This window comes from Aedes aegypti, chromosome 3 (genome assembly GCF_002204515.2).
Source record: "Aedes aegypti strain LVP_AGWG chromosome 3, AaegL5.0 Primary Assembly, whole genome shotgun sequence".
Classification (NCBI taxonomy): Eukaryota; Metazoa; Arthropoda; class Insecta; order Diptera; family Culicidae; genus Aedes; species Aedes aegypti.
In genome coordinates, this window is record NC_035109.1 from 35,771,906 (window position 1) to 35,784,144 (window position 12,239).

The 12,239-nt window shown below is 39.3% G+C and overlaps 1 protein-coding gene across 4 annotated transcripts in view; it reads left to right on the forward strand.

Annotated features, from left to right (window-relative positions):
* Nucleotides 1–12,239, forward strand: part of LOC5572262 (KH domain-containing, RNA-binding, signal transduction-associated protein 2) — a 485,459-nt gene that overhangs the window by 418,151 nt on the left and 55,069 nt on the right. The window lies entirely within an intron of this gene.

Consider the following 12,239-nt stretch of genomic DNA (forward strand, 5'->3'; position numbering starts at 1 on the left):
CTTCTGATACTTGATACCTGATACGCCACTCGGGATACAATACACCTAACCAATCTTAACCCATGAGCGGGAAAAATGTATTGCCATGTTCGATTATGAACGACATATGGAACGTTCGGTCATCCTACGATTCTCAATGAATTGCCAGAAATCACTCTTAGTTTAACCTCACTTCTACGAAGCCACAAGTCGGAAAAATTCTCAACATAATTATTTTATCTTCTCAAGCTACTCCTTAGTTATCTAGAAATGATTAGCCATAAATCAAGGAGTACAAACTGATATATGTTGAAATTCATATTACGACCAAAGCGCTGTGATAATTTCATTCAAAACGATCTAAAGATACAGTGACCGGCGAAAAAAAAATCATGCCACGATTATTTTAGAAATGTCTCCAAAAGTCAAAGACATGCACAAGAGTTGGGCGTTATGATACATCCGTTCAAAAGATAAACAAGAAAAGATTACACTGTTCGACAAAAAAAAGTCGATATGAATGCACAGAGACCGGACACCCCGGGCTTGAAAGTATAAAAATAAACAAAAATAATGGCGTTTTCAGAATGTTCGTGTCTGCCCCAGGTCATTTTTAAAATATACTTGAACTTTTTGCATTTTTTATTTAAAAATCTAATCTAATCAATAAACAATGTAATAAGATTTGCAGGGAGCCCTCCCCCCTTTTTTGTACCCTCCCCATTTTTAAAGTATCGCAAATGATGGAATATTTGATATACAGGGGGTTGTCAAAATAACTGGGACAGGCAAAAATTGGGCCAACTTTGGAATGCTGTAACTTTGACAAAAATTGACCGATTTCAAATCTTTAAGAAGTAATGGACGGGTCAACTAATCTAGTTTTGAGGTGCATCCACGGAGATGAACTATGACCACCGGATACCGATGATAATCCGGATTTCCGGAAGCATGTCTTATGCAGTAAAATTATGACGTGTTTTTAGCATAGGTCTCGGCTAAAAATTCAAAATTTTACTACACATGAAGATAGAAGATCTAATTCTGAAGCGATTGGTGCGCCAAGTATTAATATTGGTCCAGAAACAACCAATATATGGCCATTTCCCCGGAATCGGTGCCGGTAGTGGATCCGAATTGGGATCAAACAATTTATTCACTCAAAATATGTCGCGCAATATTGTTTTCTCCCTAGCTTATCATAAAATACCCTATTATAAGTTGAAAATGAGTCTTGTACAGATTTGGCCACTCACGGCGCCGCCCAGTGCCCCGGGGGAACCTTGCATAGGGGACATTTCGATTTTGACACCAAAGCATATCATGCGACGGCTCATTCTTCATGTCTTGTCGTAAATAGGGCAACTGTAGACTCAAAATGGATAGTTGACTACAGTGACTACTTCCGGGACCACCGGATGTTCCAGAGGGAACCTGTAATTAGGGACAATTGAAATTGAACTCCAATACATATCGTGTGACAGTTCATTTTTCATGTCTCGTGCTAAATAGGGCTATTGTAGACCTTAAGTGGATATTTGACTACAGTGGCCACTTTTGTGACCACCGGATATTCCTGAGGGAGGCTGTGATGTCTTCAATGACAGATTCCTCCGGGAAATTCCGGTGGTCCCAAAAGTGATAGGTTCCTTAGGGAACTATAGGAGGTCCCCAAAGTGGCCATTCTAGTTAAATATCCATTTTCGGTCTAAAGTTGACCTATTCATGACTAAACATGAAGAATGAGCCGTTGCACGATGAGTATTGGAGCTCAATTCCAATTGTCCCTAATCATAGGTTCCCTAGGGGACACCCGGTAGTCCCAAAAGTGGCCAATTCAATTAAATTCCCATTTTGAGTCTACAGTTATTTTATTTACGACAAGGCATGAAGAAAGAGCCGTCGCATGATATGTTTTGGTGTAAAAACAGAAATGTCCCCAATGACAAGTTCCTCCGGGAAATTCCGGTAGTCCCAAAATTGGCCACTGTAGTCAATTATCCATTTTAGGTCTACAATAGCCCTATTTAGCACGAGACATGAAAAATGAACTGTCACACGATATGTATTGGAGTTCAATTTCAATTGTCCCTAATTACAGGTTCCCTCTGGAACATCCGGTGGTCCCGGAAGTAGTCACTGTAGTCAACTATCCATTTTGAGTCTACAGTTGCCCTATTTACGACAAGACATGAAGAATGAGCCGTCGCATGATATGCTTTGGTGTCAAAATCGAAATGTCCCCTATGCAAGGTTCCCCCGGGGCACTGGGCGGCGCCGTGAGTGGCCAAATCTGTACAAGACTCATTTTCAACTTATAATAGGGTATTTTATGATAAGCTAGGGAGAAAACAATATTGCGCGACATATTTTGAGTGAATAAATTGTTTGATCCCAATTCGGATCCACTACCGGCACCGATTCCGGGGAAATGGCCATATATTGGTTGTTTCTGGACCAATATTAATACTTGGCGCACCAATCGCTTCAGAATTAGATCTTCTATCTTCATGTGTAGTAAAATTTTGAATTTTTAGCCGAGACCTTTGCTAAAAACACGTCATAATTTTACTGCATAAGACATGCTTCCGGAAATCCGGATTATCACCGGTATCCGGTGGTCATAGTTCATCTCCGTGGATGCACCTCAAAACTAGATTAGTTGACCCGTCCATTACTTCTTAAAGATTTGAAATCGGTCAATTTTTGTCAAAGTTACAGCATTCCAAAGTTGGCCCAATTTTTGCCTGTCCCAGTTATTTTGACAACCCCCTGTATATCAAATATTCCATCATTTGCGATACTTTAAAAATGGGGAGGGTACAAAAAAGGGGGGAGGGCTCCCTGCAAATCTTATTACATTGTTTATTGATTAGATTAGATTTTTAAATAAAAAATGCAAAAAGTTCAAGTATATTTTAAAAATGACCTGGGGCAGACACGAACATTCTGAAAACGCCATTATTTTTGTTTATTTTTATACTTTCAAGCCCGGGGTGTCCGGTCTCTGTGCATTCATATCGACTTTTTTTGTCGAACAGTGTTATTTTGGTTTATTGGTTGTTTTTAATACGCAAACAAAAATAAACGGCAATTTAATGGATATCACTTTTATTAGATCAATTTCAAAACTGAACAGAAAAATCGGTTAAAACCAAATAAAGTCAACTTCTTAATAAACAAGGTGACCTCCTTTTGTCTTGATGATCGCCTGCAGTCGTTTTAGCATGCTTTCTTTTAGGTTTTTAAGGTAGCGATGATCGAGTTCGTTCCAGGTTTTTTTTCCAACTCCTCAACAAACGTTGGTTCTTCTTCTTCTTATTTGGCTTTACATCAATTATCTTGATGAAGCCTCGCCAACAATATTTCGCCAATTCACTCGGTCCACGGCCGCTTTTCTCCATCCTCGACTGTGACCCACGCTCTCCAGGTCCTGGTGCACCTGGTCAATCCACCTAGCTCGCTGCGCTCCACGCCTTCTTGTTCCGACCGGATTCGTAGCGAACACCATCTTAACAGGGTTGTTAATGAATCTTCGAGCTGTTTAGTAGAATACCTATAAGTAGATGAAAAAACTGAATTTAGTACTATACCATTTAATTCCATTTAAATTATTAATTTAGAATAGAATAGAATTAAGGCCTTCTTCAGTGTCAAGTCGAGTCTAGTACACGACACTGAAGACGGCCTTACAGTTGAGGTCGAAATACGCGTATCTGTCAAAGGATACAAACTCTAGTGGAATTAAATGGTATAGTACTAAATTCGGTTTTTTCATCTACTTAACAGGGTTGTTGTCCAGCGTTCTTGCAACATGCCCTGCCCAGCGTATCCTTCCAGCTTTGGTACCTTCACGATACTGGGTTCGCCGTAGAGTTGAGCGAGCTCGTGGTTCATCCTTCGCCGCCACACGCCGTTCTCCTGCACGCCGCCGAAGATCGTCATTAGCACTCGGCGTTCGAAAACCCCAAGAGCTTGCAAGTCCTCCTCGAGCATAGTCCACGCCTCATGCCCATAGAGGACTACCGGTCTTATGAGCGTTTTGTACATCGTGCATTTGGTGCGGGGGTGAATCTTTCTTGACCGCAGTTTCTTCTGGAGCCCATAGTAGGCACGACTTCCGCTGGTGATGCGCCTTCGTATTTCCCGACTAACATTGTTGTCAGTCGTCAACAAGGATCCGAGGTAGACGAACTCGTCCACCACCTCGAAGGTATCCCCGTCTATCGTAACACTGCTTCCTAGGCGGGCCCTGTCGCGCTCAGTTCCGCCAACCAGCATGTACTTTGTTTTCGACGCATTCACCATTAGCCCGACTCTTGTTGCTTCGCGTTTCAGGCGGGTGAACAAATCTGCCACCGTTTCAAATTTTCTCCCAATAATATCCATGTCGTCCGCGAAGCAAACAAATTGTCCGGATCTCGTAAAAATCGTGCCTCGACTGTTAAGTCCGGCTCTCCGCATGACACCTTCAAGCGCAATATTGAACAACAGGCACGAAAGTCCGTCGCTCTGTCGTAGTCCCCGCCGAGACTCGAACGAACTGAAGTGTTCGCCCGAGATCTTCACGCAGTTTTGCACACCGTCCATCGTTGCTCTGATCAATCTTGTGAGCTTCCCGGGAAAGCTGTTCTCGTCCATGATTTTCCATAGCTCTATGCGGTCGATACTCTCGTAAGCCGCCTTGAAATCGATGAACAAATGGAACCTGGTACTCACGGCATTTCTGGAGGATTTGCCGCACGGAAAAGATCTGGTCCGTTGTCGAGCGGAATAGGCGGATTCGCTGTTTCCGCTCCAGTCTATATCGTTTCACGTTTTGCCGCGTACCACGCTGCAGTATTGCAGCTCGCGCTGCATTCTTATCCTCCTCAAACCTCCTGGCACTCTTCGTTGAACTAATCGTTTCTTGAGCTCCGTTCCACATATCCGACAATGCTTTCGGCAGCATCGTTAATGGCTGCTTTGACTGTCCTCCAGCAGTCCTCAAGAGGGGCCCTATCGAGCTCGCCCTCATCCGGCAACGCTGCCTCAAGATGCTGCGCGTACGCATTGGCGACATCCGGTTGTTTCAGCCGCTCGAGATTGTACCAGGGCGGGCGTCGGTACCGTACATTGTTGATGACGGATAGTTTTGAGCGCAGTTTCACCATCACCAGGTAGTGGTCGGAGTCAATGTTGGCGCCACGATAGGTTCTGACGTCGGTTATGTCGGAGAAGTGCCGTCCATCGATCAAAACGTGGTCGATTTGCGATTCTGTCTGCTGAGGTGATCTCCAGGTGTACCGATACGGGAGGCTGTGCTGGAAATAGGTGCTACGAATGGCCATGTTCTTGGAGGCGGCAAAATCTATCAGTCGTAGGCCGTTCTCGTTCGTCAGCCGGTGGGCGCTGAACTTTCCAATCGTCGGTCTGAACTCCTCCTCCTGGCCAACCTGAGCGTTCAAATCTCCTATGATGATCTTGACGTCGTGGCTTGGGCAGCGGTCGTACTCGCGTTCGAGCTGCGCGTAAAATGCGTCCTTGTCATCATCAGTGCTTCCGGAGTGTGGGCTATGCACGTTGATTATGCTGAAGTTAAAGAATCGGCCTTTGATTCTTAACTTGCACATTCGTTCATTGATCGGCCACCACCCGATCACGCGCCTTTGCATATCACCCATCACTATGAAAGCTGTTCCTAGCTCACGTGTGTTGCCGCAGTTCTGGTAGATGGTATGATTACCTCTAAACGTTCGCACCAATGCTCCTGTCCAGCACACCTCCTGCAGCGCTACGATGTCGAAACTGCGGATCTTCAGTACATCGGAGAGTATGCGAGTGCTTCCGATGAAGTTGAGAGATTTGCAGTTCCACGTACCGAGTTTCCAATCGCTATTCCATTTCCGTCGCTGTTAAGAGTTAAGAGTGCTTCGTGAGGCCCAAGCAGGACAGTTCGGTTTTGCGTCGTCCGATAGATTTTACTCACGATTTCGCGCGTGTTTTCGTCGCCGGAGATTTTTTTTTTCCCTGATTTGGAGCGTCTTGCTGGGTAGGTATTTGAGAAGGCCCAAGCAAGACGGTTTGTTTTCGGTACGCCATGAAGTTTTGCTGTTAGTGTCAGTTTTGTGTTCAGTCGAGAATGGATTACCAACTGGTGAGTTCGTTTCATGCTTCTGATAACACATTTTTTCTTGAAAGCGTAACTTTTATGTAATATTAAATCAAACTTTGTATGGTTCGTCACCAAAAGTGTCGGCATTATGCTTTTTCTTATACAATTTCAATATACATATATTTTTCTCTTTTTGACATTAATAAAAATTATCTTTTGAATTGTTCGACATTGTGAATGTTGACGTATTTTTTATAACTTCTACCATATTGAGACAAAATGCACAGTAATACTCATATGTAATTTTCAAACAAACTATGTATGGTTCGTCACTACAAGTGTTGGCATTATTCCTGTTTCATTTAAGTTAAAATATATACATGCAATTTTCAGTTTTCGATTAATAAAAACGTCTTTTGAATTGTTCGACATTATAGATGTTGACGTATTTTTTCCAAAAACTTCTCGAGACAAAAATACAAAACTAGCTTTAAATACAAGTCGTATATTTCCCCCTTGTCCATGGATCGCATCACCGACCAGAGGTGACTCCCAGATCTTTTCCTCTCTCACTAATAAACACCCTTCCCGTGGTGATTGTGGAGATGCAGAGGTATTCTCGGTCTCTAGAAGCAACAATCATTACACCCTAACATTCCTTCCCCATCCCAACTGACTGTAAGGACTTGGCCGGCGCCGTTATTGATCAATAATATTAGATCTGCTAAAATTGCACTTTGAGAGTAAGCGGAAACTCCCATCCCTCATTCATTTGGATCGTAGTGCAATTCTTACCAGTTCCGATCAATCACGGAGTAGCAACCATTGACATGTACAGTCAGTCTATGCTATGCTATGCTATGCTATGCTATTCCATTTCCGTCGCTGTGGTCATTGCCGATTGTTCCGGTCCGTGTTCTCTCGTTGACGTTCCTGTGTTGATGTGTTTTTACAGTTGGCTTGCAGGGCCAGACACCAACCCCCTAGATTTCCGGAGGATCATTCCCCCTAAACGTTCGGAGGGCCATAGCGCACAATTTAGCTTAGAGTCCTTCTCTGGCACTCGGACGATGATCAGCCGCCTCTGACATGGAGAACAGACGCTGTTGTAAGCCGCTCCTAACATGGAGTACAGTACCACGAGGAGGTAGGGATAGGAGTTGTTGGGCAAGAGGCTAAGGACTGCACAAAAGGGTCTATTTAATTCCTGCAGGTACGCGAGGTACCAATGGTGCGCCATGCCCAGCTATTAACCGTGAAAAAACTTATAATCAGTTTTAGAGTAGCTACGAGTAGATAACGACAACTTATACTGCACGATCTTAGGTAACATAACATATATAACAAATCCAAAACCAAAAATTTCAGTCAATTTCTCTCAGTTTGGCTTCTGAATGGATATACATAATTTAAAGTTAATATTTCTATCAAATCATTGCGTAATTTTAATTGTATACTTATATTTTACTACTAAACATGGTTATAGAGATTTATAAAATAAAAAAAAAATTGCCGTAACCGCAACACATTCGTTTTTTGAAATGATGAAAACAACAGGATGTATTCAGTAAAAAGTATATCAATGATCTCTGCGTGTTCCAGTATATTTTAATTATAAATTTAATAAACTACAAAATAGGGTTCTATTTTGAGTATAATTTGCATATGAATCCAAAGATAACACTAGTTTACAAATAAAAATGAAAATCATGAACTTTAATAGCTGAGCTTCATTTTCAATGTAAAATCGTACGCTGAATCCAAAAAAAATGTCAAAAAAATTCACAGTAGAACCGTTTTTGAGATACGCTCAATATTTGATTTTTTTGGTTTTTCAAAAAAGTATCGGCTTTATTTCAAAACTGATCCCAAAAACCTCGACAAAACGTGGACTCCAAACGTTGTGTGTAGTTCGTGCAAAACATGCTTGGCTAGATGGATGTCTGGAGAAAGATAATTATTTAATTTTCTACATTCAAATGACTAACAAGTGCTATTTACTAACTCCTTATCCTGTTTGTCCAAAGCGAAAACGAGAGCCTTCAGTGGATGACAGTGACGAACCACCCTTTGATGAAAGCGATGTGGAATACGAAAGAAAGCCGATGCTGTTTACACAAGTGGAACTCAATGACTTGATAAGGGACTTGGACTTATCAAAAGAAAAATCAGAATTGTTGACATCGCGCTTGATGGAACGAAACTTTCTTTCTGCTGATACAAAAGTTACTTCCTACAGAAAGCGTCATGAAAAATTTGGAAAATATTTTTCCAAAAAAGGCAGTGCTTGCTTTTGCCATGACATAAGAGGCTTGTTTGAAGAATTCGGTGAACCATATGATCCTTCTGAATGGCGTTTGTTTATCGACAGTAGTAAATTAAGTTTAAAAGCTGTTCTGCTGCATCAAGGGAACAATAAGCCTTCGATTCCGCTAGTTCATGCCGTGAACATGAAGGAATCATACGAATCGATGGCTTTTATACTTGACCTGATATGCTACAACCAACATAATTGGAAAATATGCTCAGATCTCAAAGTTGTTGCAATGTTGACTGGCTTGCAACAGGGATATACTAAGTTCATGTGTTTTCTTTGCAAATGGGATAGCCGAGCACGTAAACAACATTACGTTCGGGAAAATTGGCCCGAACGAAAGTCTTTTACAATTGGTCAAGAGAATGTAGGGTGCCATCCTCTCGTAGCGAAGGAACAGATAATACTCCCACCACTGCACATAAAGCTTGGGTTGTTCAAGAATTTTGTAAAGGCGCTTAACAAGGAAGGACCAGCTTTCGGATATCTGAAATCCATTTTTCCAAACTTGTCGGATGCCAAGATTAAGGAAGGTGTGTTCGTTGGTCCTCAAATTAAAAAAATGTTAAACGATGAAGATTTCTACACCGTATTGAACAATCATGAAGCCGAAGCATGGAAATCGTTCCAGCGTGTAGTTGCGGAGTATTTGGGGAACACCAGGAGCCCAGACTATGAAGAAATTGTAGCCGATTTACTCAAAAACTACAAGAGAATGGGTAAATTTTAAAGTTTTGTTTTATTTACTTTCAGCTGTAAAATTTTACATTTCTCGCATTGAGTATCATACAGGCGTATCTACAGTGATCGATTTCTCTTCGTCGATTTTCTCTTTGCATTAATACACAAAATTCAATCAATTTTCGAAACATTTTACGGCTCTGTGCGATAAAGGGTGATGAATACTTACTATTGAGTCAAAAATGTCAGTCAAAAACAGTCGTTCGGCCAAGTAACTAGCTAAAGAGAAAATCGATGAAGAGAAATCGATCACTGCAGTTACGCCCTTATGATACTAAACGCGAGATTTTATTTTAACAGGTGTGAATATGTCTCTGAAGATATATTTCCTACACTCGCATTTGAACTTTTTCCCTGAAAACCTCGGCGACGAAAGCAATGAGCACGGGGAACGTTTTCATCAGCAAATGAAAATAATGGAACGTCGTTATCAAGGATTTTGGGATGAAGCGATGATGGGCGATTATTGTTGGTTTCTCTTTCGAGAAACAAATTGCAAGCATAACAGACGGAGTGATTCAAACAACCATTTTTAAACATATATTTTTTACATGTGAATTTATAGCTTAATTAAAGGAAGCTTTGAAATATATGAAATGAACTGATTGTTGTAGAGATAATAAGTAGAGATAAAACTTATGTTCTGAGTGAAGTAGAAGCTCTGTTAATACACACGCCCTTTTTACAGATTAGTCGTGATCTAAAATTATGGATTGATAACACAACATTAAATCTTAACTAAGACTTATTAACTGTTGAAAGTTTGAGCAAATCTAAATGAAAATACATTAAATTTTCTTCATGTTGTTGAGATCGCTTGAAAATCGTAAAAACTTCAAAATTCAAGTGTTCTACAAAAAATGCCATAACATCTTCAATTTTCAACCGATTTCAGTCATTAGGTACTTTTTTCTTTTGGTTTTTACATACCTTGAGTTCAACATGATAAACGAATTTTAAAACATCAGCATCGTGCTTAAAACTTAGCTAAAAGTTGAAAATTTGGTTAAATTTTACTCAAAAATATCTAAAAAATTTGATTATGCCATAAATATCTAGAAAACCGTAATTTGCACAACAAAGTGATGTTCAGACGGTAGAAAGCACATTTAATTAGCTTTATTTTGCTAAAAAAAAGTTTAGATTTGGTGCTCTAAATCCGGAGATACATCAATTTTAGCAAATGTACTATTTTGAAAAACCAAAAAAATCAAATATTGAGCGTATCTCAAAAACGGTGCTACTGTGAATTTTTTTGACATTTTTTTTGGATTCAGCGTACGATTTTACATTGAAAATGGAGCTCAGCTTACTAAGTTCAGAAATGTTGTAAACTAGTGTAATTGAATATTGAGATAACAACAATTATGTGGAGGTATGTTATGTATGTACAGCGTAGTGTAGAGTATTTTGTTGTAAAACGAAGTTCGTAGTTTTAATTATTTTTATAGACAAGATCAACATTAACCTTTACCTTTTGTTAAGAATGAAAATTTGGTTTACCTTGATGAAAAATGTTATTTTAAAAGAGTTTTGTAGTTACGACACAACATTTTTCTGAACTCAAAAGGGATAAAATCTGTTAATGATTTCTGTAAATTGAATTAATTTCAACCAAAATTCTTTCAGAACTCACGAATATAATTAATAGATTGGATCCAATAACTTAAATGTACGTAATTGTTTAAATTATTTGATTTTATAACAAAAATCAATGAAAAACTGTCATTTAACATAAGTTTCAAATATGTCTGCTAACAAATTGTCCAAATGTACTTTACTATATCAGAACATCATAATAAAGCACTTCAGCAATCAAATAGAGAATTAAAATTTTGTTTTGATGCTGTACGCTTGATTTTTAATAAGTGTACGTGTATGAAATTTGATGAATTTTAGACCTAAATTCAATACTTTTCCATTAATCCAAAGATAAATGTAAATGGAAACATTTTGTGATTGTCAAACAACGAATGACACCTATAAGTTTTTTACTAACTTGATGTGAAAACAGTGCACTATGGGCCAGGGACGCAATCTGGCGGGACAAAATTAATAACTCGGTAATGAAGCGTTTCCGGTATTTGGTGTCTTCGGCAAATTTGTTTGTAACAACGAGGACCGTCTACTGACATAAACGGATAGCTCGTAAGTCGTCCGCATAGGTGGCGCCACAATCTAACTTTTTACTGTGACGTTCTAGAGACTTGGCATGTTCGGCAAAGTTGTTCATTTTGATAAAATAAACAACTCTCTCGAAGACGTCAAAATTCCACAGCCTACTGTTTTCGAGTTAATGGCAAAATTAGAGAAAATTAGTGAAAAACGATTTTTTTCACCGAATTTGACATTTTTCCTAAGAACCATGTCAGATAATATTTTTTGCTGATAAATATATAACAAACGCAAGCTTTGGTGGAAATTTTTTAATAATACGACGCATAAAACTTAAGAAATCATGATGTCAAACGGATGTCAAAATTTCAGAGAGGTATATTTCGATGTTTTTGAGATATTTCATTTTTATAATGATTTTATTACTCCAATACAGTTAATTTCCATGAGGAATCTGAAGGGACGATCGACTTTAAGAAATAACGAGTCATGGAACAAATACTTTCGAAAAACTGTTTAAAAATTCATCATAGTAGCCATGAAATTCAGTTCAAGAGCAGTTCCTTGAGTTGATATCGAGGAATGTAGATGAAAGTGTAGATTAAAACTGGGTATATATTTTTTTTCTTCAATAATTCAAATTATATAGTATGCATGTTGTCATCATGGTACGAGATGAGCAAGTTATTTTGTGAATGTGTTACTTTTAACACGGAAAATTAAATTTTAAAGCATATTCATGTCGATATCTCTAAATACTACAATTTAAAAGCGCACGATCTATTGTCCGGAGATTGTATATTTGTTTCAAAGCGGAAAGAGCGTTGATCCTTGGATTTTTCGAATCAGAGGATACAGATCAAAGGTATCAATTTGGAGATTCATTCGATTTTGAGAACTTTTAGGTTGTTTAACCTTAAATATGTGTTTAATCACCGGATTTGCTTAAATTTTGAGCTTCCGGAAAATTGTAACAACGAATTCGAGATGAAATCC